Below are 8,334 nucleotides of genomic sequence, written 5' to 3'. Positions count from 1 at the left end.
GCCTCTGCCTGCTTCTCTGCCTACTTGTGATCTCTGTCTGTCAAATAAATAAATAAAATCTTAAAAAAAAAAAAAAAAGATTCTCTCTCAAAAAAAAAATTTATGGGAATTGGTTATATGAGCTGGGGTTTAGTAAGATGGAATTCTTTGTAAACAAGAGATAATTTATCAAGGAGATTCAATCAGCAGCATGACTTTGCTCACATTGTATATATTAATAATACCTAACTAGGGTTGTTATAATAATTAGATGAGTTAATACATGTCAACTGCTTAAAACAGGAGCTGGCATGAGGTAAATCTTATGCTTAAATCATGCCAATATTAAAAGGGGACTTTGCATGTAAATGTGATAGCATTTAAAAAGTATTTATAAGTAATTGCTATTGCTTTTTTTCAATCTCCATACATAGCATGTGTTCATTTTATAAAATACAGATAAGGAAAACAGAGGGTAGACATTGAGCTATGAGCTGTGTAGTGTGTAGGAGTTGGCACCACGGCAGAAGACATCAAAACTAAAATCAAGAACTACTGGGCTGCCCCTGTGAGACACTTCCCCAACCAGAACCAGGCCAGGATACATAATAATAATAATTATTGTTATTATTGACAATAATAATTGTTAAAATCTAGATAATAATAAAGTTCTGCTGGCAGAACTACCTTGACTTCCACCACTATGAGTAGACAATGACTAATAAAGGAGATGGTGTCTCCACATGTGAATGGTACCGGTATGTGTACAAGTCCCTCTGCCCCACAGCCTGGGTGTCAACCTCAGATGACCGACCACCAGGCAGAAGGCACATTTTCTGGCAAGATTTGAACCACCTCTCCTTTGCCCTCCATCCTTCTCCCAGTGTTGTGAAGAAGGTACATGGCGATCCCCATCCTGGGATCCTGAATCATGGCTTAACTAATAATAAATACTTCTTGGAAATGTGTTTTAAAAAGAAAACAAAACAGAAGAGAAGGTAAAAATCACCTGAAATTCCATCACATCACTATTGCTATTTTTTTATGATTTTATTACCCTATTTATTAACCATAAATTTCCACTTTCTCATAGGTATAGATAGAAGGAGATACATTTTTTTAAAACATTGAGACCCACTAAACCCAATGTTTTATACTTTACTACTTCTCATCCAACAAGGTAACTAAATATCTTTCCTTTGCGTTGAACACTTTGAGGCTGTGTTTTTTAGCAGCCAAATGCTCCCCACTCCCATCTTTTCTCCAGGTGTACTCTCAATTTTTGAAACTTCTATATTAAAAAACAGGGACAAAGCTTCTCCAGTTGGACAGAACGAAGTTGTGCTCAGCCTCCCCATCTCCCATTGGTCCTCAAAGTACCCCCAAGGAAATCAAAGACACTTCTGAATACAGTTTAACAATATAAGTTAAAAAGCATCATTTTTAAAAACTGGCTATATTACATGGAGGTTTATAATTTAACCAATCATCTAATAAAAAACATTTAGTTTTTTCCAATTCTTTGTTTTTATAAAAAGTGCTATGAAAAAACATCTTTATGTACACCCATCCTATTCATAGGCTTTTGATGTATACTGCCAAATTATACTGTAGAAACTTGCATAAGCATATATCTCTGCCAGAGGTATAGGAGAATATTTCTCTCCATATTCCACAGCATCAAGTATTATCATTAAAATAATAATAATAATAACGTGTCAAACTCTCATCTGTTAAACATTGCTTTAAGCTTTTATTTGTTTAGTTTCTGTATTTTTACTTTCATGAATTTCTACATTCCTGTCCTTTGTCTGTTTGACAAAGTTGCTTGTTTTTTCTTACTAATACAAGACTTCTTTATACTGCAATGACATTAACCCTTTGTTGATGTATTGTAAATAATTTTCTTAATTTGTACTCTGTCTTTCAACTTCCTAACAAGTTTCTCCAAGAGATTGAAGTCGGGTTAATGATACAAACAGTTAATATGAAAAAGACCTACCCATATTTAATTTATACTTAATATATTCACTTTACTTAAATGTCTGAGATTTTGATCTATAAATGTACTTTATAAAATTTGTACTTTATAAAATTAAAATATATTTGGAATAAAAGATTTCACTTATTATATAAACAGCCATCATTACTTTTATAATTAACACATAATCTATATATAAATTTGACTTTAAGTGTCAACATTAGTGAATGACTAATGGTACTGGATTCTAAGAGGAAATGAATGAGCAAGAAGAAATTAATTTTTTATACATGCAGTTGTAACATGACACAGCTGTGACATTTGGAGAGAAAAGGTAGTTATAAAAATGGTGAAGGTCAAAAAGATATTTAAATCACAAATAATAACTTGATTATTATCTAGATGTCACAATTACCATGCTAAGAGTAAATTTAGATGAAATAAATAATCTAATCCTAAATTATTCGGGTATATGTTCATTGTTAAGTATATTCCCTATTAAAATTTAACACTGAAAAATCTAAAGAAAATGATAAAATGCTAATGAATGTTACCCTCTTTTAGCTGCACTTTATTGTTTAAGAATGAAATGTGGTCTCAGGATTTCAATTATATGATGGGTTTGAAGTCCAGTGCAATGAACTTCAATCATTTCTAGGTTTTCCCTTATGGAGTTTTATAATATAAAACACTTCTTAAAATTACAGGCCATGAATTAGATTGATTTTAATATTTTGTTATAGGATTTATATTACATATCGTATCTAAAATTATTTTATATATATGGTTAAAATAAGTTAGGTATAATATGCCTTTTAACTTTTATAGTGTAAAAAGATTTAAAACAATCTTTCAATAATCAGGCTTCTCCAATAATAGAAACTTTCTCTCCTTAGTTTATTATGGTATATAAATAAGACTTTTTTTTCAAAGGCATCTAAAGAAGACAACCTTATCAAACAAGCACAGGGGAATAAACTAAGGATAAAAGGCTAGTGTTCCTTCCAATGAGCACTACCAACACTAATGGGGATGCCAGACATCTTAAACCCAGAAATATCAGTCTTTGCTAATGCTCTCAAACTAATTTTTATAGGAGATGAACCCAGCCACATGCAGATTATAAATTCTGATTTCAGTATGAGTATCCACATCTTACCAATTGCAAATTCTGGCCTCATCATAATTTTCTAATATTTTTAAAATTTTTCTTTTATAAGATTTTATTTTTAAGTAGTTTCTACAACCAGCGTGGGAGCTTGAACTTACAACCCCGAGAACAAGAGATGTGTGCTCTGACTGAGCCAGCCAGGTGCCCCTCATTGTTATTTTCCACCATTGTCACCAAATGTCCAATCCTCAACCTAAAAATACTTTATCATTTTAACCATCAGGTATATTTTGCAGCTTTCAGGATATCTTGAAGAAATAGTGTTGGTGGGTGTTACAAACTCTTGTTGATATTTTATTATTATACATCATCCAACTGAGAAACTATGTATACAGATAATGGTTCAACTTTGTCAGTTTCAAGGATTCAAAAAAATTTTTTACAAGATTTTATTTATTTATTCATGAGAGACAGAGAGAGAGAGAGAGGCAGATGGAGAAGCAGGCTCCCCACTAAGCAGGAAGCCCAACACGGGACTCGATTCCTCGACCCTGGGATCATGACCTGAGCCAAAGGCAGATACTTAACCATCTGAACTGAACCATACAGGCACCCAAAGATTCAAATTTTTTTATTCTTCTCTTCCCTTAATCCATCACATCAGTAACAGATGTTTGTTAATTCTTCCTCCCAAATATCTGTTATATCCTCCATATTACTGCTTTTCCCTTTCTGAGAAAACAGCCTCACCGACAACTACTACAATGATACTTATCAAACAAGACCAAAACACAGAATAAAGTGTATGATGGTATATTAAGCAGATATTTTTTAAAGTTCAGAACACAAAATAGTAATTTTATGGACAAATATTTTGAAGGAAAATATTTTGAGTTATAGGCAAGGTAAAATGTTCATTAAAATCATTTTAAGATATTTAATAATTTTAAAAGGCAATAGTACTGTTCACAAATACTAATTTCATCATACCATAATCTGATTCAGAAATCTATTTAAACTATATTCAAAGGTGATCATTTAAAAACCATTCACCTGGGGCACCTGGGTGGTTCAGTCAGTTGGGCATCTGACTTTTTGTTGAGGCTTAGGTCATGATCTCCTGCATCATAGGATCAAGCCTCATGTAAGGCTCCATGCTCAGTAGGGAGTCTGCTTGAAGATGCTCTTCCTCTTCCCTCCCCTCCCTCTCTCTCTAAAATAAATAAATCTTAAAAAAATCATTCACCAGTTGGTCACTCTTCTCCTTACCTTTCCATCCTTCCAAAGTTCCCTTAATTATCATCCTTACTATACCCCAACTATAAACTTACTAGAGCATAAAGCACTTCTAACAACACCTAACATTTGTCTCTGTCACCAAGACTTTGCTGAATTCTCTTATCTCTGTTAGAGACTAAGAAAGACAAAAAGGAGCTCTGGACAGCCAGGAGTTAGCCTGTCACTCTCAGTCAGGTCTTCTGTTGCTGGGAGTTGGCTTGGCACTTAGAGCTATGCCAGGGTGTTCATAACATTTTATTTGAACATAAACAATTTCAGAGAACACACAAAATCAAACAAGGCCACTCTAACTTTATGTGAACAGAGACAAAAACAACACTGTCCAAACCAAAAAATGGTTAAACACTCCCCTTTCATGGCTAATATGTCTGTTTCCTTACCAACTCTAGTTTTAGCACCATGATGTTATTCCTGCTTTCTAGCTAAGAATTATTAGGATCCCTAGGGCCCTGGGGGGACTCAGTCAGTTAAACAGCTGCCTTCAGCTCAGATCATGATCCCAGAGTCCCGGGATAAAGTCCTGCTTCCAACTCCCTGCTCAGGGGGAGTCTACTTTTCCCTCTGCTCCTCACCCTGCTCGTGTGCTCTCTCTCTCTCAAATAAATATATAAAATCTTCAAAAGAATTATTAGGATCCCCAATCACAGAATTACTTCTGCTTTTTGACAGCATCAAACCCCTGTTTTCTTGACCTTCCCCCAAATCACTTAACAGGAACCCCAATCCTAGAAGTCCTTTCTAACGCCTTCTCACTGAAATGCTTCAAGGTTCCATGTACCCCAGTGCTACAAGTTAATAAATCCAATTTTTTTTATTCAGGTGAGTTCCTGATGGCATTTTTTTACATATTTATTATTAACAATACTATTCGCTTTTTTAAAAAGGATTTATTTGGGGCACCTGGGTGGCTCAGTGGGTTAAGCCACTGCCTTCAGCTCAGGTCATAATCTCAGGGTCCTGGGATCGAGTCCCGCATCGGGCTCTCTGCTCAGCAGGGAGCCTGCTTCCTCCTCTCTCTCTCTCTCTGCCTGCCTCTCTGCCTACTTGTGATCTCTGTCTGTCGAATAAATAAATAAAATCTTTAAAAAAAAAAAAAAGGATTTATTTATTTTTAGAGAGAGCAAGCAAGCACGCAGAAGAGACAGGGAGAGGGACTGAAAGTTTTAAGCAGAGTCCCTGCTGAGTATGGAGCCTGACGTGGGGCTCGATGTCACCACCCTGAGATCACAACATAAGCCAAAACCAAGAGTCAAATGCTTAGCTAACTGCACCACCCTGGGGCCCCAAATACCATTAATTTTTACAATGGTTTTCATTTTTATATATTTTAATCTTATCCCCCCCAAAATCTAAAAAGTCTCTTTTATTTTCTAACATGAAGCTGTATTTAGTTTCAGTATATACTCTTATAGTTCATACCATGTTTCATCCATTTAACTTATATGTTAAACAATTTTTTCCATCACAAGCACATACACATTTGCTCCTTAATTCCATAAAATGGTAATTTCTGGGATGCCTGGGTGGCTTAGTTGGTTAAACATCTGACTTCAGTTCAGGTCATGATATCAGGGTCCTGGGACTGAGCCCCACAGTGGGTTCCATGCTCAGTAGGGCGTCTGCTTCTCTCTCACTGTTTGCCCCCAGCCCTTCCCTCTCTCAAATAAATAAAATCCTTTTTTAAAAAAGGTAAGTTCCTTAAGAGTACAGTCATTGTGATGCACATTGAATAATATATAAAATTACTGAATCATTTTATCATTTTATTGTGTAACTGAAACTATTAGTTAATTATATTTTAATAATATTTCAATAATAAAAAATGATAAGCTCCATGTGGATCAAAATATTTATATTTTTATAACATTACAAAGAAGGCTGTCATTAACTCCTTTTATTTACTGGAAATTCTGATCCTGGCTTCTTCAACTCTACATTTCCTTCTTTTAAGATGCTTTCCTACCTTAGTTTCACGACCACCTAAATATGATGGCTTCTAGCTAAACCTATAACCATAATCGATACCCCTCTTCGAAGACCCACACAGATATCCAAATGGATGGTCAAAGGGCTCTCATGTTCCCCATTTCTAGAACAAAACTCAGTATCTAGTCCCCCAAACTTTGACACTCTATCTCCTTCTCCAACTTCCATCCTTGGGTCTCCCCCAATCACTCAAGCACTCAAGTCAGAAATCAAGTAGTAATTCATATTCTTCCTCTTCTCTCATCTCCCACAACCAACAGTTTGCCAAGTCTTGGATATTTTGGGTATATTCCCTAACTTTACTTCTCTCCCAGTTTATATCTAGTGTAACTACCTTAGTTAAGACCCTGACCCCCTCTCCCAAACTGCAGTTCTCTTACCTATTTAAAATCCATCTTCAACCTAACGCTGCAGCAGAAACCATCTAGAGTAACAATCTGTTCCAGTTAACTCCCTGCTTTTAATTCTTCAATGACTTAAAATCCATTAAAATCCTTCAATGGTTCCGCAGTATCAATAAGTTAAAGGCCAAACCTATTTCTTCTACCTCCTCAATGGACCCTCGCACACCGTCCCCTCACCCTTTAGTCCAGTGATCTGAAGTGTTCAAAAAAATGCCAGGCATCAGGTATAATGCTCCCTCTGTTGAGAAGCACTTCCTCAAGATGTCCGACAAATACTCTGTTCTCACAAGCTCAGTTTAATATTCATCTCATATATAATAAACACTTTGACAAATTAAGCGTATCTCCTTTCAGAGTCCAATATACAAGTTTCCCTGACAGCATCGAAATCACTACGAAATAGGGCGGCCTGGGTAGCTCAGTTGGTTAAGCATCTCCCTATGGCTCAGGTCATGATCCCAGAATCCTGGGGTCGAGTCCCATATTGGGCTCCCTGCTACGTGGAAAGCCTGCTTCTCCCTCTGCCCTGTTCATATGCTCCCTTGCTCACTCATTCTCTCTCAAATAAATAAAATCTTTAAAAAATTAAAAATAAATAAATCACTTTAATATATGTCAGTATTTACAGTTTCTTCTCCTACTCTGAACTGCAAGGTCCTTGAAGACAGAACCCATGACTTAATATAATTTATATCCAAAGTAACTAACACTACACCTGGCACAAAGCAGACCTAAACAAACAAGTTAAGTAACTCATTTGCAAATTCACAGCAAAAGAAAAATTTTATTTTGCCATGAAACCTCATCTAATTAAGGTTAAAGGCAAAGAATATCATATCAAGCATTGCTGTACTTTTTAATGACAAAAACCTCCATAAAATGCTACAAGAAAGAATAATTTTACAAGAAAGGGTAACCTTACATGATGACCATCTTATTGCTTTCAGAATTGCTACCTACGCCAATGCTCATAAGAAATAAGATTTATGATCCTACCTATAATACTATGTTTTAGTTTGTTTAAACAAACTAAACAATGGCTGTTCAATAATAAGTTTTAATAATGCCAATATAAACATGTAAAATCAGGCACTTACAAGTGAAAGAGAGCATTTTAAAGCTTTAAAAATAAAACAAAGGAAGACAACTTTATAATCTCAGAGTACAAACTGATATAACCAATGTAGAAAACAATTTAACATTTCTTTTTTTTTTAAGAGTTTATTTATTTACTTGACAGAAAAAGTGAGAGAGCACAAGCAGGCAGAGCAGCAGTGGGAGAGGGAGAAGCAGGCTCACCACTGAGCAGGGAGCCTGATGCGGGGCTTAATCCCAGGACTCTGGGATAATGACCTGAGCAGAAGGCAGACACTTAATGATTGAGCCACCCAGGAACCCCCAATTTAACATTTCTTAATCAAATTGAAAATACACAGGTTAGGGCGCCTGGGTGGCTCAGTGGGTTAAGCCGCTGCCTTCGGCTCAGGTCACGATCTCAGGGTCCTGGGATCGAGGCCCGCATCCGGCTCTCTGCTCAGCAGGGAGCCTGCTTCCCTCTCTCTCTCTCTCTGCCT

General features: G+C 36.0%; 1 protein-coding gene and 1 pseudogene across 2 annotated transcripts in view; one reads left to right on the top strand and one right to left on the bottom strand.

Moving 5' to 3' along the window:
* Nucleotides 1–829, top strand: part of LOC132018506 (cytochrome c oxidase subunit 6B1-like) — a 1,305-nt pseudogene extending 476 nt beyond the window's left edge.
* Nucleotides 1–8,334, bottom strand: part of LIN28B (lin-28 homolog B) — a 128,410-nt gene that overhangs the window by 82,469 nt on the left and 37,607 nt on the right. The window lies entirely within an intron of this gene.

The sequence above is a fragment of the Mustela nigripes genome, chromosome 5 (assembly GCF_022355385.1).
Source record: "Mustela nigripes isolate SB6536 chromosome 5, MUSNIG.SB6536, whole genome shotgun sequence".
In the NCBI taxonomy this organism is placed as follows: domain Eukaryota; kingdom Metazoa; phylum Chordata; class Mammalia; order Carnivora; family Mustelidae; genus Mustela; species Mustela nigripes.
This window is presented reverse-complemented; position numbering and strand designations above follow the sequence as displayed.